The sequence below is a fragment of the Sus scrofa genome, chromosome 18 (genome assembly GCF_054392235.1).
Source record: "Sus scrofa isolate SSC_HxYL_T2T_F1_AM1 chromosome 18, Sscrofa_HxYL_maternal_Yorkshire_Landrace_v2.0, whole genome shotgun sequence".
Taxonomy (NCBI): domain Eukaryota; kingdom Metazoa; phylum Chordata; class Mammalia; order Artiodactyla; family Suidae; genus Sus; species Sus scrofa.
The window spans coordinates 14,695,743-14,712,709 of NC_139400.1; the positions used below are offsets into that span (position 1 = coordinate 14,695,743).

A 16,967-nucleotide genomic window follows, 5' to 3' on the forward strand; every position below is an offset into this window, starting at 1 on the left:
CTCAGAAGTATTCCACTGATGCTCCAGTCTGATACAAACACAAACCTTAGCATTTCATAACCTTTAGTCTTTTTTTTTTAGACCATTCATTTTCATCTTCTGCTTTTCTTTGAAAATAATTAAATAAGAATACTTAATCCTGCTGTGTAGCACCGGGAACTATGTCTAGCCACTTATGATGGAGCATGATAATGTGTGAAGATAGACTGTGTACATGTATGTGTAACTGGGTCACCATGCTGTACAGTAGGGAAAAAAAATTGTATTAGGGAAATAACTATTAAAAATAAATAAAAACCCTATCTTAAAAAAAAATACTTAAAAAGAGGCAGGATCAAGATGGCAAAGGAGTAGAACATAGAGCTCACCTTCTCCCACAAGCACACTTTAAAAAAGACTACATGTAGAACGATTCACATAGAATACCTACTGAACCCCTCAGACTTGCAAAAACGGCAAGAAACCCTCCACATCACTGGGTAGCACAAAAGGAAAAAGAGAAAAAAAGGAGTCAGGATGGGACCCGCACTCCTGAGAGGAAGCTGTGAGCGGGGAAAGCAATCTGCACCCAGGGGGGGCCCCTCACTGATAGGAGCTCAGCCAGGATGAAGGGGGAGCCGCAGAGCCTCAGGAAAAGCACAGCAGCCGGTCTGAGGAGGGCAAAGCAGAGAGCAGCACACACCATCCGGACCACTGCCTGGGACACTCGGGCAGGGGCTGGGCACTGTGACTCGGCTAAGAAGAGTAGGAAAAACATAAGCAAAACGAAGAAGCAGAGGAACCATGCCCAGTTAAAAGAACAGGAGACTTGCCCTGAAGGAGGAGCCACTAGCAAAACAGACCTCTGCAGTCTAACAGACACGGAGTTCAAGAAAGAGGTAATGAAAATACTGACGGAAATAAGAACAGATAGCAAAAGCAATGCAGATGACTTTTAAAGGCACTAGAAACTCTGAGGAGGAGCTGAGAAAAATTAGAAAATTCATTTGCAGAGACAAAAGCTAAGTTAAAGGCATTGAACAGCAGAATGAATAATGCAGAGGATCTAATAAGTTGACTAGGAAGATAGAATCATGGAAATCGCCCAATCAGGACATCAGACAGAAAGCAAAAAAATCAAAAAACTGAGAGCAATATGAGATCTATGGCATAATATAAAGCATGCCAATCTACACATAATAGGAATTCCAGAAGGAGAAGAAAAAGAAAAGGGGATTGAACCTATATTTGAAAAAACTGGGAGTTCCCGTCGTGGCACAGTGGTTAACAAATCCGACTAGGAACCATGAGGTTGTGGGTTCAATCCCTGGCCTTGCTCCGTGGGTGAAGGATCTGGCGTTGGCGTGAGCTGTGGTGTAGGTCGCAGACACAGCTCAGATCCCACGTTGCTGTGGCTCTGGCGTAGGCCAGCGGCTATGACTCCAATTGGACCCCTAGCCTGGGAACCTCCATATGCCGCGGGAGCGGCTCAAGAAAAAGGCAAAAAGGCAAAAAAAAAAAAAAAAAAAAGCTGTAGCTGAAAACTTTCCAAATCTAAAGAATGAAAAAGATATTCAGATTCAGGAAGCACAGAAAGCCCCCAAAAAAGCTGAACCCAAACAAACCTACACCAAGATAGAATGAAAATGATAAGGAGAGGATTCTAAAGGCAGCAAGAGAAAAACAAAGAGCTAGTTATTAAGCAACTACTCCCTCCCCTTAAGGGTATCAGTGGATTCTTCTATAGAAATGCTATGGAAGAGAGTATGTAAGATACATTCAAAATTCTAAAAGGGAGGAGTTCCTGTTGTGGCGCAGTGGAAATGAATCCAACTAGGAACCATGAGGTTGCGGGTCTGATCCCTGGCGTTGCTCAGTGGGTTAAGGATCCCCCATGGCTGGGAGCTATGGTGTAGGTCACAGACATGGCTTGGATGTTGTGTGGCTGTGGTATGGGCCGGCAGCTGCAGCTCCAATTAGACCCCTAGCCTGGGAACCTCTCTATGCCACAGGTGTGGCCCTAAAAAAGTGAAAAAAAAAATTCTAAAAGGGAAGCATTTGCAACCTAGACTATTCTACCAAGCAAGATCATTTAAAATAGGATAAAGAATTGCTTAAACAAAAACTAAAAGAATATAGCAATACTAAACCTATACTAAAAGAAATATTGAAAGATCTACTCTAAATAGGAAAGAAAATATAAGATGCAAGAAACCACAATTGGAAAGTAATCCCTTAAATAACACAGAATACAGATCAAAAAGAAAAAAAAAACTATTTGTGAAAGCAACGATAAACACAAGAACAGCAAGAGTACAAACATCTAGATGCATAGAAGGACATCCAAATCATAAAATGTGGGGAAGGAGAGTAAGAAAATATAGATACCTTTTTTTAGAATGTGTCCAAACTTATATGATTATCAGTCTAAAGCAAGCAGATATAGGAAGGGGTTAAATAAATACTTCAAAAACAGGGCAACTGCAAATCAAAAACAAACAATAGATTCACAAAAAATCACAAAGAAGAGGACCCAAGCATAAAATAAAAGGAAACCATCCAACCAAAAAAAAGAAAAAGAACAGAACAAAGGAGAAACAGAATCAATAGGAAAACAAGGTTTAAAATGGCATAAATACATATTTATCAGTAATTACCTTAAATGTCAATGGACTGAATGCTCCAATCAAAAGACAAAGAGTGGCAGACTGGATTAAAAAACCAAAAGCCTACAATCTGCTGCCTACAAGAGACTCTCCTTAAGGCAAAGGACACATAAAAATTGAAAGTGAGGAGGTAGAAAAAGATATTTCATGTGTATGAAAACGACAGGAGCGTGCAAAACTCCTATCAGACAGGAGTTCCCGTCGTGGCGAAGTGGTTAACGAATCCGACTAGGAAGCATGAGGTTGTGGGTTCCATCCCTGCTCTTGCTCAGTGGGTTAACGATCCAGCATTGCCGTGAGCTGTGGTGTAGGTTGCAGACGAGGCTTGGATCCTGCGTTGCTGTGGCTCTGGCGTAGGCCGGGGGCTACAGCTCTGATTCGACCCCTAGCCTGGGAACCTCCATATGCCGCGGGAGCAGCCCAGAAATGGCAAAAAGACAAAACAAAAACAAAAACAAACAAACACCTCCTATCAGACAAAATAGACTTTAATACAAAAGCCATCAAGAAAGATAAAGAAGGGCACTATTTAATGGTAAAAGGATTAGAGATTATACTCATCAATACAAGGTAATATCCTCTAATATAGGAGCACCCAAATACATATAACAAATAAAAGGAGAAATTGATGGGAATACAATAATAGGAGCTTTTAACACCTGATTCACATCAATGAGCAGATCCTCTAGAGAGAAAATCAATAAGGCAACAGAGATCCTAAATGATACAACAGAACAGACTTAATTGATATTGTCAGGACATTACATCAAAAAAAAACAGAATATATATGCTTTTCAAGTGCACATGGAACAGTGTTCCTTTTCAAGGATTAACCACATACTGGGCCACAAAACTAACCTCAACAAACTTAAGAGTACAGAACTTATTTCAAGCATCTTCTCTGACCATAATGGCATGAAACTAAAAATCAACCACAGGAAAAGAAATGAGAAAAACTGACTACATGGAGACTAAACAACATGCTACTAAAGAACCGATGGGTCAATGAGGAAATCCAAAAGGAAATTAAAAATACCTGAGACAAACGGCAATGAAAACACAACCATACAAAATCTACGGGATGCAGTTCTTAAAGGGAAGTTCATAGCCATACAGGCCCTTCCTCAAAAACAAGAAAAATCTGGGAGTTCCAATCGTGGCTCAGCAGAAACAAATCTGACTAGCATCCATGAGGACTCAGATTCGATCCCGAGCCTTGCTCAATGGGTTAAGGAACTGGTGTTGCTGTGGGTGTGGTGTAGGTTGGCAACTACAGCTCCAATTTGACCCCTAGCCTAGGAACCTGCATATGCCACTGGCACGGCCCTAGGGGGGGAGAAAAAAAGCAAAACAAGAAAAATCTCAAATAAACAACGTAACCTACCACCTAAAATAATTAGAAAAAGAACGAACAAAACCTAAAGGCAGAAGAAGGAAGGAAATGGTAAAGCTCAGAAAGACACACATTAAAAAACAATAGAAAAAAAAATCAATAAAACCAAGAGCTGGTTCTTTGAAAGGGCAAACAAAATTGACAAACCTCTGGCCAGACTCAAGAAGAAGTAAAAGAGAACCCAAATAAACAAAAAATTAAAAACAAGAAATCATTACTGATACTGCAGAAATACAAAAAACCATAAGAGAATACTATGAACAATTACTTGTCAACAAATTTGACAACCCAGAAGAAACGGACAACTTCTAGAAACATAGAGCCCACCAAAACTGAATCAAGAAGAAATAGATCATTTGAACAGGCCAACCACTACAAAAGAAATTGAATATGTAATTTTAAAACTTCCTACATACAAAAGTCCAGGCTTCACAGGCAAATTCTACCAAACATACAAAGCAGAATTTATACCCATCCTTCCTAAACTCTTCCAAAAGACTGAAGAAGGAACACTTCCAAAGACATTCTATGAAGCAACCATCACCCTAATATCAAAATCAAAGATACTACCAAAAAAGAAAACTATAGGCCAATATCTTTGTTAAATATAGATGCAAAAATTCTCAACAAAATTTCAGCAAACAAAATCCAACAACGCATAAAAAAGATCATACACCACAACCAAGTGGGATTCATCCCAAGTTCACAAGGATGGCTCAACATACAGAAAATCAATGTAATACACCATATTGACAAAATAAAAGTCAAAAACCCATGATCATCTCAATAGATGCAGAAAAAGCATTTGACAAAATTCAACGTCCATTCCTGATAAAAATTCTAACCAGAGTGAGTATAGAGGGAACATATCTCAACATAATAAAAGCCATTTATGATAAACCCACATCCAATACAATACTCAATGGAGAAAAGCTGAAAGCCTTCCCGCCAAAATCTGGAACAAGACAAGGATGCCAACTCTTATTACTTTTATTCAACATAGTGTTAGAAGTCCTAGTCACAGCAATCAGACAAACAAAAGAAATAAAAGGTATCCAAATTGGTAAGGAAAGAGATAAAACTGTCATTACATGCAGATGACATATATAGAAAACCCTAAGGATTCCACATAAAAACTACTTAATCTGATCAACAAATTCAGCAAAGTAGCAGAATACAAGATTAACATTCAGACGTCAGTGGCATTTTTGTACACTAACAATGAAATATTAGAAAAGAATATAAAAGCACAATACCTTTTAAAATCACACCCAAAACCTGACTATGAAGGTGAAAGACTTACATACTGAGAACTATAAAACATGAATCAAGGAAATTAAAGAAGATTCAAAGAAATAGAAAGATATTCCATGCTCCTGGATGAGAAGAATTAATGTTGTTAAAATGGCCCTACTACCCAAAGTCGTCTATAGAGTCAATACAATCCCTGTCAAATTATCCATGACGTTTTTCACAGAACTAGAATAAACTCCCCAAATTTATACAGAACCACAAAAGACCCTGAATTTCCAACACAATCCTGAGGGGAAAAAACCAAGCAGGAGGCATAACTCTCATAGACTTCAGACAGTATTACAAAGCTACAGTAATCAAGACTGTGTGGTACTGGTACAAAAACAGACATACAGACAAATGGAACAGAAGAGAGAGCCCAGAAATAAAATCAGACACCTATGGTCAATTAATCTTGGACAAAGGAAGCAAGACTATGAAATGGGAAAAAGACACTCTCTTCAGCAAGTGGTGCTGGGAAAACTGGACAGCTGAATGTAAATCAATGAAACTAGAATACCCCTCACACCATGCACAGAAATAAACTCAAAATGGCTTAAAGACTTAAACATAAGGCATGACACCATATACTTCTAAAAGAGAACATAGGCAAAACATTCTCTAATATAACCATGCAAATATTTTCTTAGGCCAGTCTCCCAAGGCAATAGAAATAAAAATAAATAAACAAATGGGACCTAATCAAACTTACATGCTTTGCACAGCAAAAGAAACCAATAAAAAAAAAAAAGACAACATAGAGAATGGGAGGAAAATAACTGCAAACAATGCAATCAACAAAACATACAAATAACTCATACAACTCAACAACCAAAAACCAAACAACCCCATCGAAAAATGGGCAAAAGACCTAAATAGACATTTCTCCAAAGAAGACATACAAATGGCCAAGGAACATGAAAAGAAGTTCAACATCACTAATTATTACAGAAGTGCAAAATCAAAACTATATATCACCTCACACCAGCCAGAAGGGCCATCATTAATAAGTCTACAAATAAGCAACGCTGGAGAGGGTTTAGAGAAAAGGGAACCCTCCTAACTGTTGGGGGGAGTGTAAATTGGTACGACCACTATGGAAAACAGTATGGAGGCTCCTCAGAAAACTAAATATAGCACTATCATGTGATCCAGCAATCCCACTCCTGGGCATATTATCCAGACAAAGCTATAATTCAAAAAGACACACACACCTGTATGTTCACAGCAACACTATTCACAACAGCCAAGACACAGAAACAACCTAAATGTCTACCAACAGATGAATGGGGAGTTCCCATCGTGGCTCAGTGGTTAACGAATCCTATTAGGAACCATGAGGTTTTGGGTTCGATCCCTGGCCTTGCTCAGGATCTGGCGTTGCCATGAACTGTGGTGTAGGTCGCAGATGCAGCTCAGATCTGGTGTTGCTGTGGCTCTGGCAAAGGCTGGCAGCTACAGTTCCAATTAGACCCCTAGCCTGGGAACCTCCATATGCTGCAGGTGCGGCCCTAGAAAATACAAGAAAAACCCCAAAACAACAGATGAATGGATTAGGAAGACGTGGGACATATATACAACAGAATACTACTGAGCCATAAAAAATGAAATAATGCCATTTGCATGGATTCAACTAGAGATTATTATATTAAGTCAGAAGGAGAAAGACAAATACCGTATGATATCACTTATATGTGGTATCTAAATATGGCGCAGATGAACCTATCTACAAAACAGAAACACACTCACATAGAGAATAGACTTGTGGCTACCAAGGGGGAGGGGGGATGCAAACTGTTACATTTAGGATGGATAAGCAATGAGGTCCTACAGCACAGCAAAGGGAACTATATCCAATCTCTTGGGATGGATCATGATGGAATATGAGAAAAGGAATGTATATGTATGTATGACTGAATCACTTTGTTGTACAGCAGAAACTGGCACAACACTGAAAATCAACTCTAATTTTAAAAATGTAAAATTTTTTAAATTAAAAGAATATTAAAAAAGAAATAACTTTGTCAGATGTCATGATAAAATTTTTCCTATGTATTCAGTGAAAGAGAAAAGTATGACCACATAATCTGAACACTAATTGGTCCAGCAGTTTGCATAATTTCTATTTTTTGCTCTTTGGAGGTGGGAAATTTTAAACATTTTAAAATATGAAATGATTAAAATGCATATAAATATTTCATTATGATTTGATAAAATGTGTTTTAAGTACTATGTTTGAATAATTCCACCAACTATTAAGGAAATATGTTTTATCCTTGGATCTTACCCAATGTATATTGAAAATTTGGGTGGGTGGCTTAAGAAATTTTTTCAGCTGTATTTAATAGAATCAGCTTAACTATCACACTGCTTTGGCTATTTAAAGTTCTTTTTGGAGTTCCCATTGCGGCGCAGCAGTTAACAAACGCGACTAGTATCCATGAGGATGCAAGTTTCATCCCTGGCCTCCCTCAGTGGGTTAAGGATCCGGCATTTCCTTAAGCTGTGGTGTTGGTTGCAGACACAGCCCGGATCCTGCATTGCTGTGGCTGTGGTGTAGGCCGGCAGCTGTAGCTCCAATTAGACCTCTAGCCTGGGAAACTCCATATGCCTCAGGTGCAGCCCTAAAAAGCTAAATAAAGTTCTTTTCTTTCTAGTTAACGATAGAGCCAAGAGATGAGTATTGAGAGCCGTTGAAAAGAACTATGTTCTTTTAAATTCTTTCAAAAAACTTAGCATGTCCAAAACATGGTTTTTAGACATATTATCTCTTATCAATGTTCTCTCTGCTTTGCTCTCATGAAAGTCTCCCTCAAAACTGATACATACGGACAACAGCCCAGGGGAATAAGTGCAAATTGTCATTCTCTCCACCCTTTCTATCCTATTTCTGAATATCTCAACTGAGGCCAAAATACCTCCCTTCTAACGGCAGGCTTCAACCTTGACATGCACGAGTACGAGAAGGAAGAATGCAGGGAACACTAGGGTTACGACATTTCCACTCATCAATCAAGGTCCTTCCTCTTTATTTGGTGCCCAGTGTTCATACGCCTGACACAAGGCAACCTGGTGAGGTTCAGGATGGGTGAAGGGGACTTTTCTTTTGTAAAGCAGGAAAAGAGCAACAGTGAACTCAGGTATATTCCCCTGGGCAGATCCATCAAGGATACAGCATAAAATCTAGAAGCTGAAAATCTAGAAGTTGATTCTCTTTTCTTCTTTTACTTTTTTGGGCTACACCCTCGGCACACGGAGGTTCCCAGGCTAGGGGTCCGATCACGAGCTACGTCTGTACCTACACCACAGCTCATGGCAACGCCGCATCCTTGATCCACTGAGCAAGGCCAGGGATCGAACCTGTGTCCTCATGGATGCTAGTCAGATTCGTTTCCATTGAGCCACGACAGGAACTCCTAGAAACTTTATCTACTCTTGTCTCTTAGAAAGCTTTTGCATCCTCCTAGGGTTACCTGTGCTCTTGTTTGAGGATCACCAATTTTTAAGTGTATACGGGTTCCAGAAGAGACTAGAACCAGTTTGCCCCCTTCTCGATACAGTTCCTGGGTTTCTACCAGCTAACGGAACGTATTTAGGAACCTAGATGAGAGTCCATCCAAGCATCAACCCAGGAAGTTGGGATTAAATTGGTCATTTCTCAGAGATCATCTGAATCAAACTGGAAAACAGCCGCCACGCTCGCTCAGCATGACAGCCTAACCGTATTGGAAGTCAGCCTTTACCAGCTGATGAAACCCAAAGTACTGTGTCGGGTTTAAGTTACACCCAGCTGGCAGCTGCTGGAAATAACCTTAGTGAGGAAAGGAGCTGTGCTCTTCTGCGAGGCGGAAATGCCTGCGTTCCTGCTGGGGAAGGGCAGGGGCAGAGGCAGCCCTGTGCGATGTAGGAAGGGCGTTCTCTAACCTGGGACTGTCGGCCCCACGACGGAAAGGCAGGGGTGGAGCAGGGCAGAGGGCCACCCAGAGCAGGGCCCCCGGCATGGCACCCCGCGTCCTTCGGTCTCCTAGGCAGTGCTCCCCGCCTAGGCTAAGCCTGGGGAGGGAGAGGCACTGCCAGCAGCTGAGGAGCTCAGCCAGGGCCGCTGTGAGGCGGAGCAGCCTCAGGACCACGGGGTGCCGGAATCTGGGAAGGTCTGCCCACAGGAACCAGTGGAGGGAATTAACACAAGCGAGCTCATCAAGAATAGAATTGGTATAAGCTGTAATTGAGTTTTACAAATCTCATCAAACTTTATTGCATAAAATCTGATTGCATTTACTTTAAAAACTTGTTCTATGAAATTTAAATGTTCATCCAGTTTAATAAAAGTTATGTTTTTATCAAAATAATGGTTGGCATGTGGCTTTCTGAAGCCACCCGAGTGCACACAAGAAAACACAAAAGCACAGTTGTTAAAAGTGTGGGTGCTGGAGTCAGACCCCCGGCATTCCAGGCTCGGCTTAATGCACATGCAGTCTGGAGCACGTCCAAAGCCTAAACCTATTTTCTTTTTGTTCAAACCCAGCTTCACAGAATTTGCATGAGGACTGAAATAATGCATATCAAGCAGCTGGAACCAAGTAAAAGCTCCATGCACTGCAATTATCGTAGAGCATGACAGAGGCATGCAATGGAATACTACACAGACAGTCTAAATGATGCTGGAGATGGATGCATGTTTGCCAAAGAGAGATGGCATAAAGTGGGGCGGACAGTAGGATTTCATTTCTGTAGGCTAGAAATACATAGCTGTGTGATTATAAAAAAAGGCTAGAAATACATTATACCAAAAAGTTAATAGTGGTTACCTCTGGATAATGGAATTTCAAGAGGTTTTTTTAAATTCTTATTATTTCTTCCACCATGTGAGTATATACAAGAAATCTGCTGAGCAGAAGAGGGTGCCTGACCTCAGACTTCCAACCTCCAGAACTATAAGAAATACATTTCCCCTGCTCACGAGCTGCCCAGCCTATGGCACTTTGTCATAGCAGCCCAAACGGACTACGACAGGCTTACCTGTGAAAAAGCCTGAATCTGAGGTAAGCCTTTAGTTGTACGGCTCTAGTCAGTACTAGGGAGTAGTTTTGACTGCCTCTGCTAACTGTCCTATTTGCAACCATTATTTAAATGGGGAAGGGGGCTCATGAGCGGCAGGGCGGGGGGAACCTCCACAACTAAAAATTACAAAATATTGACAATAATCATAATCAATAATTCTTGTTTGGTGGAAATCTACTTACATAATCCAAAATTTGAAAATGAATTACCATAATTTCTAAGATATACCCTCCAATGTTACAGATTTTTTTTTTCTTTTTATTTATTTATTTATTTTGCTTTTTAGGGCCGCACCCACGGCATGTGGAAGTTCCCAGGCTGGGGTTGAATTGGAGCTACAGCTGCCGGCCGACGCCACAGTCACAACAACACAGGATCTGTGACCACAGCTCACAGCAATGCCGGATCCTTAACCCACTGAGCAAGACCAGGGATTGAACCCACAACCTCATGGTTCCTAGTCAGATTCATTTCTGCTGCGCCACAACAAGAACTCCCAATGTTACAGAATTGAAGTATCCAACCCCCTAATATTTTTCTCGATGCATTACTGGCTGGCCCATCCACCTCTCCCTTGGGATGCATTCTGCCTAAATACTGACAACAGCTAGCTCTGTACCAAGCTCACTCAGTGCCACCAGAGCCACGCCTGAGAAATGGCCAGTGAAATAAGCAAAGCCTTTACTTAGTGACCTGGCTCCTAAGAAAAAGCTGCAGGTTGATCACCTCAGTGACAGGCTGCACAGAAAGGTGAGGCTGAGACCTCCCCCCTGCACAGCCGCTGCTCCCCCACTCAGGTTCCGCAGCCCCCCACACGTTAGACCCTGTGTCTGCCTGTTGCACCCTCGCTGCTGGCTCCTGCTTCCCTGCTTTCTTTCAGCTTCTACCCTTCTTCCGACCGCTGACTGATGGATCTTACACTCAAGCTCCAAGCGGCACGGACCACTGAGCCAATCACACAACTCAGGTCACCCTTCTGAGCTGGGCTTTGAGCAGGCCACCCTCGGGTCAGGCCTGGGCCAGAGCTGCAGTCACATCACACAGACCAGGCTGGCCTGGGCAGGAAGAAACCCCCGGCAGGGCCCTATGGGCATGAAAAGCCTTCCAACATCTCCCCAGAGAGCAGCTGTATACCAACCAGCGAGCGCCCTGCCTGTTCTGCTCAGTAGAGTGGGAAATAAAACTCTCCATACAGACTCAGTGCACCAACGTCATGACTTTTATCGAACATCAGCTCCAATTACTAGTGAGCTTCTACAGTCCAGCCAACACCGAGACAAAGCCATACTCCCAATGAGGATGGGACACTTCAGTTCAGAATTTAGGTACTATTAAGCTCTGCCAAGCAATCCATTGTTCAACCAGGACACAAAACATATTCCCCAAATTCTCCTGTTTATTTTCACTGTTTAGTATATAACTAAGGGAGAAATTTTGTTGAACGACTTCCAGCTGGCTAATTTTATGCTTTATTAATCTTAAAAACTGCAATTCTCTTGGAAAGAAGTTCATAGCCAAATTGTCTTACACATGATAAATTCAAGCTGGCCTCTTCTGGAAATAGTTTATCTGGGCACATCACCATTTTTTTTTTTTTCAATGTCCAGCCCATCCTGTAGGCTTCCTCTTTGACCCTGCTCTTGTTGACGTCCACCCAACGAAGGGGACTTAGGAACCAAGCCTGGCTCTGCCGAGTCCAGGGAAGACCCCTGCACAGCACACGGAGATGAGGCCTTTCTTTCCTTCTCCAGCCAAGAGCTGCCTCTAAAGCTTTCCACTGGTTTGTCTGGCTGCTCCTCTCTCCTCTTAACTACTGTAGCTGGTTTTCTTTTCTTCTGGGCTACCTCCTTCACGGTTGAATGGTGAGAGCCCTCCCAAGCTTCAGAGGTTCTGCGATGGGAACCCTTTTGAGTTCAGGGACGCATTCGATACTCCTTTGATGTTTCTGTTTTGGTTGACTCGCTTGAATTTCAAGACTTAGGTAGCTAGTCTTTCTTCCATCAAAATCAAAGGAAAGTTGGCCTTTCCTTGGAAATGAAAGTTTTAACAAAAACCACATTAAAGAACAAGTAACAAGAAATGAACTGCTATCATGAAAGAATTCAGGGAAAAGTAAATATCATAGAAGAATCTGGAAACCAGGTTAGGAGGAAACTTCATCTTCAGAGCCTTATCATATACTGAGGACAGAATCAAGCATCTAATCCAATCCCAAAAAAGGAAAGAAGGGAAGCAAGGTGAAGGGACAAGCTGGCAAGCTAAGTCTCCTCAAGCGCTAGCTCACCCAGCCCTCTGGTGGGCCTGGGAGGCACATGGCCCTGGCAGAGCCTGCCCAGGGCTGTGCAAATTTTAGGAAGAAGAATAGGAATTTGAAACTGAATTCTTTGCCTTGTTGATGGGCCATTTTTGGAATTAAATTGACAGACCAGTCAATGTCTCTTTTTTTCATAATGATTTAAAAGATAAACATCTCTTGCTAAGGTATGAGAGTCTGAACCAACTGTATCTTGTCCTCAAGCAAATAAAAACCACACTTAATGGTGATATTTACACTGCTTACACCCCAAGATCAAGGCCAAGGATGTCTGTTCTCACCACTTCTATTCAGCATCCTAGTGCAATAAGGCAAGAAAATTATGTAAAGCAGCCAAAATAAAAAGAAATAAGTAAAAACTTCATGATTATTTCTGTAGAAAAGCCAATAGACTCTACAGTAAATCGGCAGATTTACTGTAAAAATCTACAGTAAAAAACTAGTGGGCTAAGCAGTGTTTTATGATAAGAAATCCATAGTCAAAAATCAATTGTATTTCTCTACATGAGCAACAAGCTCTTAAAAACAGAAAATTGTAAATCCCATTTTTAATAGCATCAAAATATGAAATACAGAGTAAATCTGCTAAAAGACATGTATAGTCCATACACTGAAAATACTAAATACTGCTGAGACATTAATGAAGCCCTCAATAAAAGGAGTGATAAACCTTGCTCATAGGTCAGAGGACTCAATATTGCTAAAACGTAATTCCTCCCAAAATTGACGATCGATTCAAAACAATGCCAATCAAAATCGCAGCAGGTCTTTTTGAGAAACTTAGAAGCTGACTCTAAACTGCATATGCAAAAGCAAAGGTGAAGAACACAAAGACGAACAAGGTTAGAGGGAGAAAATTACCTCAGGTCGAGACAGTAAAGCCACAATAATCAAGGCAATAAAGCGCTGATGTAATACAGACAAATACCTCAGCACAAGAGAAAAGCGTCCAGAAATAGACCCACATTTACATAGATAATTAAATTTTTTCTTTTTCTTTTTGCTTTTTAGGGCCACACCCAAGGCATATGGAGGTTCCCAGGCTAGGGGTCGAACTGGAGCTACAGCTGCCGGGCTACACCACAGCCACAGCAATGCTAGATCCAAGCCGCATCTGCAATCTGCACCACAGCTCATGGCAATGCCGGATCCTTAACCCACTGAGTGAGGCCAAGGATCGAACCTGCAACCTCATGGTTCCTTGTCAGATTTGTTTCTGCTGCACCACAACAGGAACCCCGGGTGACTGAATTTTGACAAAAATGCAAAAGCAATTCACTGGAGAAAGGAGAGTCTTTTCAATGTATGGTGCTAGAACAACTGGATATTCATGTGTAAAAAAAATTAAAAAAACTTTGATCCATATCTTTCACCACATACAAATATTAACTCTGGGGGGTGGGGGGATGTGCCTGGGCTGTGGGATGGAAATCCTGTGAAGTCAGATTGTTATGATCATTATACAACTACAGATGTGATAAATTCATTTGAGCAATAAAAAAAATGAAAAAAAAAATAAGTAAAAGGGGACTGGCAACACCTCCTCTACTACCTCGTGGGTGTGATGAGAATCGATGTTTCTTTGGTGTTTTTTTTTGTTTTGTTTTTTTGGTTTTTTTTTGTCTTTTTGCTATTTCTTTGGGCCACTCCAGCGGCATAAGGAGGTTCCCAGCCTAGGGGTGGAATCGGAGCCGCAGCCACTGGCCTACGCCAGAGCCACAGCAACACGGGATCCGAGCCGCGTCTGCAACCTACACCACAGCTCACGGCAACGCCGGATCGTTAACCCACTGAGCAAGGGCAGGGACCGAACCCGCAACCTCATGGTTCCTAGTCGGATTCGTTAACCACTGTGCCACGACGGGAACTCCAGAATCGATGTTTAACAAATAAATGCCAATGAGCCTTTAAACTCTAAAAAAAATAAAAAATTAAAAATTTTTAAAAATTTTTTTAAATTTAAAAAAAAATACAAATATTAACTCAAAGCAAAACCCAACAGGCTTCAAAAGAAGATACTGGGAGTTCCTGTCGTGGTGCAGTGGTTAACGAATCTGACTAGGAACCATGAGGTTGCGGGTTCGGTCCCTGCCCTTGCTCAGTGGGTTAACGATCCGGCGTTGCCGTGAGCTGTGGTGTAGATTGCAGATGTGGCTCGGATCCTGAGTTGCTGTGGCTCTGGTGTAGGCTGGCAGCTACAGCTCCGATTGGACCCCTAGCCTGGGAACCTCCATATGCCACGGGAGTGGCTCACATAAAGGCAAAAAGACCAAAAAAAAAAAAAAAAAAGACGATACTGAATCCAGAATTTTTACAACAGATTATCTGTAATGCCCACTATAAAATATAACTAGATGTGAAAAGAAACCCCCCAAAAAATGATGTATAGTCAAGAGAAAAGTCACTCAATAAAAGCAGACCCAGATATTACACCTAGCATACAAAGATTTAAAAATAACTGAAATGGAGTTCCCATTGTGGCTCAGTGGTTAACTAACCCAACTAGCATCTATGAAGATGCAGGTTCGATCCCTGACCTCACTCAGTGGGTTAAGGATCTGGCATTGCTGTGAGCTGTGGTGTAGGTTGAAGACACAGCTCAGATCCCATGTTGCTGTAGCTGTGGCATAGACCAGTGGCTACAGCTCCAATTCGACCCCTAGCCTGGGAACCTCCATATGCCTCCAGTGTGGCCCTAAAAGACAAAACAAAACAAAAAACAAACCCTGTGAAATGTATATTAAAGAACCTACAGAAAACAGGGGTATGTTGGGTACAGATGGGAAAATTTCAGGAGAGAGAGGGAAACTACAAAAAAAAAAAAAAAAAAGGAAATCCTAAAACTTTAAAAATATGTTATGTTATCCAATTTTTTTTAATTACTAGACTAGAAGTTATAAAAACAGAGAAAAGAATAAGAAGCTTAGTGACTGGCAGAAAGCTACCAAACTACTATTTGTGAAATTGGAGTCCCAGAATAAAAGAAGAGGGAATATAGAGCAGAAAAAATACTTGAAAAAATGTTGCCTGGGAAGTTTTCCAAATTGGATCACAAACAATAACTCACAAATCTAAGAAGCTCAGTAAACCTTAAACAGCGTAAAAGCAAAGAAAACTACACAGAAACACATCACAGTCAAACTCTAAACACCAAAAATAAAGGCAGACAGGTGGTAGGAACGTATGACAAAGGAATTAAGACAGCAGCTGGGAGTTCCCGTCGTGGCGCAGTGGTTAACGAATCCGACTAGGAACCACGAGGTTGCGGGTTCGGTCCCTGCCCTTGCTCAGTGGGTTAACGATCCGGCGTTGCCATGAGCTGTAGTGTAGATTGCAGACGCGGCTCGGATCCTGCGTTGCTGTGGCTCTGGCAAAGGCCGGTGGCTACAGCTCCGATTCAACCCCTAGCCTGGGAACCTCCATATGCCGCGGGAGCGGCCCAAGAAATAGCAACAACAACAACAACAAAAAGACCAAAAAAAGGACAAAAGACAAAAAAAAAAAAAAAAAAAAAAAAGACAACGCTGGCTTCTCAACAGAAAAAAATGGAGGCCAGAAGAAAACGGAACATCTTTAAAAATTTTACTGAAAAATTTACAATGTTGTGTTAATTTCTTCTGCACGAAAGTGATTCAATTACACATAAATATACTCTTTGTAAGACTCTTTTCCATTCTAGGTTATTACAAAATATTGACTATAGTCCCCTATGCCACACAGCAGGTCCTTGTTGGCTATTCTTTCAGAATTTTTTATTTTGAGTGAGAATTGCAACAATTTTTAATTTTTAATTTGCTTTTTAGGGCTGCATTCTCGGTATATGGAGGTTCCCAGGCTAAGGGTCCAATCAGAGTTATAGCCGCCGGCCTACACCACAGCCACAGCAACCCAGGATCCCAGCCGCGTCTGTGACCTACTCTACAGCTCACGGCAATGCCAGATCCTTACTTAGCCCACTGAGCGAGGCCAGGGATCGGCAATCTCACGGTTCCTAGTCGGATTCATTTCCCCTGCGCCTCGACAGGAACTCCAGCTATCTGTTCTATATATAGAAATGTATATGTTTTAACCCTAAACTCCTAATTTATCCCTCACCCCCTTCCCCTCTGGTAACCCTAAGTTTGTTTTCAAAGTCTGTAAGTCTGTTCCTATTTTGTAAATAGGGTCATTTTTATCATTGTTTTAGATTCCATATACGAGTGATATGTATTTGTGTTTCTCTGTCTAGCTTACTTCACTTAGTATTCTAATCTCTAGGTCC

General features: G+C 41.5%; 1 long non-coding RNA gene across 3 annotated transcripts in view; it reads right to left on the reverse strand.

Annotated features, from left to right (window-relative positions):
- Positions 1-16,967, reverse strand: part of LOC102162623 (uncharacterized) — a 55,064-nt gene that overhangs the window by 31,103 nt on the left and 6,994 nt on the right. The window contains exon 3 of one of the 3 annotated variants that reach the window (XR_001301087.3): positions 12,333-12,419. The exons of the other annotated variants lie outside the window; for them this stretch is intronic. This is a non-coding gene — a long non-coding RNA (uncharacterized LOC102162623). Of the gene's footprint in view, positions 1-12,332; positions 12,420-16,967 lie in introns of those variants that run through there. 3 annotated transcript variants of the gene reach the window in all.